The following is a 3,294-nucleotide window of genomic DNA, read 5'->3' on the forward strand; positions in this document are numbered from 1 at the left end:
CTTGCCTAATACACTGTATAATGGCATGCTTGAGATCCAAGCCAAGCCAACATTTTTATGGGCTGGACATCACTGGTGTCAATTGTATGCACTGCCAGCCAGGTTCTACCCAGATCTGCCTCACTGGTACTAAACACTGTGGCATGCTGATATAACGTCGCCCAAACAGCACACTCTAAAAACTGCTGGGTTAAAAACAACCCAATTTGGGTTATTTTGGTAACCCAGCGCTGGGTAAAAAAGGGACTAACCCAACGCTGGGTTATTTTGACCCAACAAGTTGGGTTACACGTTTAACCAAGCATGCTGGGTTGTGATTTTTAACCCAACTATTAGTTAAAAATGACTACACTGCTGGGTTGAATGTAACCCAAAATGGGTCAGAAATTTAATCTAGAAACTTTGGTGATTAAAATTACTAAAATAAAAACAATTCTACAGCAATACATACTTCAGTAATGGAATTTTATTTATGACAAAACATGTAAAAAATGTGTCCATATGAATTTAAGACATTTTCCCATCTCCACCTCAGCATTAAGACAATTTCTATTAAAATGTATCAAACTATCACAGAAACACTGTGACTGAAGTCAGTAACAATGCATCAGACTGAAGTCAGACAAATTAACTTTAGAAAAACACAATTTGAAATATGAAAACTTTTCATAACATTTACATCATGCATAAACATTAATATATCCTGAGATATACAGGAATCATCAGTAAGAATCAATTGCAATGTAATTGCAGAGTAGAGGAAAAATAAAAGTATGTAGAAGTAATAATGAAAAAGCATCTAACTGACTGAAGTCAGAAAGATTAACTTTAAAATACAAATTTGTGCATAAACATTAACATATCCTGATATATATAAATCATCAACTGAAAAAATATGTAGAAGTAATAATGAAACGGCATCAAACTGACTGAAAAAACAAACAAAAAAAAAAAACTTAAGAAAATACAAATTTAAGATTAAGAAAAAAATAGGAAAACATTTGATAACTTTCCCATTAACAATTATGTGCAAACATCAATATATCCTGAGATATAAAGTGACTGAAGTCAAATTTACTTCCAAGAAAATATGTATTTAAAATATGAAAACATTTCAAACGTCCACTGCAGCAAGTAATGTACTTTGCTCAAATGCTGTGCCATTTATTATAGCAAAGGCTTGAAAGCAGTGGTTGTCTCCAAGCATGAGAACATAAGAAAATTCAATGGACTCTTCTGAACGAAGGTACTCAGCCATATTGGTCCCAATCTGAAAAAAGGAAAAATAAATAAAAAAGAAATGGTATAGATTCATTAAGAACTCAAAAATGTGTAAAAGTTAAATATCCTTAGAGCTACCTTCAGAACACCTAAAAAACCTTTAGGAGCATTAAAGACCATAACACACCAAGCTATCAGCATTAGTTAACCACTGACCATGGCCTTAGCACTATGCTTAGAAAATGTCCGTCGAACATGCTTAGTTTCAAGCCTCCTTTAGCCTGAGCTGAGCTCAGACATTCCCGCCTGCATCAAACCATTTACAGGATTAAAGAAATTACATGTTCGTAGTAAATTAACATCGTTTGCTGTCGAATGTACAACTAAGTCAAACGAATTGAACGAAATGTACCTTACAAGCAGAGCGGGAAATTTATGTGGATGTGCTGACAAAATCAAATTAGTTAAGTAAACTCCGCTATATCAAAACCGTATCTAACATATACAAAAGTAATATTTAAAAATTTTACGTTATGGCGGAGCACGGCCGTCGCTTAGTCGTTAGGTAATCTCAGTTCAACTGACCGAAAGCCTAAAATTTGCGTGTATATATATTATACAGTAAAGCAAATGTTTTATTTATTATGAACATTGTTAAATACACACTGAATAACTTACGTTTCAGACAGAATTTCACTGGCTTCCCTCTAAAGACGGCGCAAAACTCCGTCAACTCTCGCTGATGTCCCTGGATGTTGACGTGACGTGCGTGCTCTCTTTCACGTCCGCGTTCCCAACCCAGCACTGCTGGGTTATAGATCAAGACCGATTTTCAACCCAAATTGGGTTAAATCAACCCAACTTTGTTACCCAGCAGTCTCAACCCAGCATATGGGTTGAAAAAACAACCCAGCGTTTTTTAGAGTGCATGGACCTCAGAGACACTAAGCTGACAGAGTTCAGTACCGGTCCACTGTATCTGGTCCCCCTATGCTGGCTATGGGTAGCTACCCTCCCCACCTCGATATAAGCCACCAGCGAACCCACTTTCATCCCCCCGGTGAAGAATACGGTCCACTTCTCTCACAATCACCCAAATCCCTCTATTCAGACGACACACCACTCGTGCAATCAGGACATCACACTGACCAACAATTTCCCCACGGGGATCAATAAAGTATCAATTATTATTATTATTACATAGGAGCTGGACAAAATAATGGAAACACCACATAAAATTGACTGACTTTGAAGAAATAGTAAAAATGCACACTTAGTCAGTTGAGTCATATTAGGTGTTTGCTGTGGTGTAAACACTGTAACTAGGGATTATGGTGTCAAGAGATCTAATGATGATCAAGGCATTTTGGAGCCCAGTATCTGGGGGCTGGGAGCTCCAGCATTATAGTGACCCTAAGGATCCCAGGAATGCCAGGACAGGAATCTTTGGACGGCTCTGGAGTGGCCAGTGGAGAGTCCCGGTGTGGATCCTGCAGTGGTGGGAAAACTAGTGATTGTGAGAAGAGTTTAGAGGTGGATATTAAGCTAACTACTAATAATTTAGTTCAAGCTCAGTTTATTTCTGAGGCACATTTCACACAACTGCAGTTGAAACAAAGTGCTATACTATCAAAATACACAAACACAAACACTTAAACATAAACACTTAAAGTGTCTTTTAGTGTTTGAGTTTGTGTATGTTGATGATAGTGAACTGCTATACTGAGATAAAACTCTAAGAATAAAAACAAATTTATTGATACTTTAAATATGGAAAGTGTTGGTGCCTGAGGAATATGCAGGGACAGCTCATTCCACAGCTTTGGAGCTGCAGCTATGAACACCTGATTTCCACTATGCTTTAGCCTGGATTTCCGAACCACAAGGAAATATCAAGCAGATCTTAATATCTTGAACTCTATCCTATAGCGCATTGGAAGCCAGTGTAGAGAGGCAGGTATAGGAGAAATACGATCACACTTACATCATCCTGTTAGTGGTCGAGCTGCTGCATTTTGGACCAGCAGTAGGTGTGCAATGGAAGCTTGGCTGACAGCTATGTACAGAGAGAAA

General features: G+C 37.8%; 1 long non-coding RNA gene across 1 annotated transcript; it reads right to left on the minus strand.

Moving 5' to 3' along the window:
- Nucleotides 1–448: 448 nt before the first annotated feature.
- Nucleotides 449–2,121, minus strand: LOC140587586 (uncharacterized). Its single transcript, XR_011989226.1, has 2 exons — nt 1,900–2,121; nt 449–1,270 (listed from the first exon to the last, which is right to left on the minus strand). It is a non-coding gene; the product is annotated as an uncharacterized lncRNA (long non-coding RNA).
- Nucleotides 2,122–3,294: the final 1,173 nt, after the last annotated feature.

Source organism: Paramormyrops kingsleyae, unplaced genomic scaffold, assembly GCF_048594095.1.
Source record: "Paramormyrops kingsleyae isolate MSU_618 unplaced genomic scaffold, PKINGS_0.4 ups387, whole genome shotgun sequence".
Lineage (NCBI taxonomy): Eukaryota > Metazoa > Chordata > Actinopteri > Osteoglossiformes > Mormyridae > Paramormyrops > Paramormyrops kingsleyae.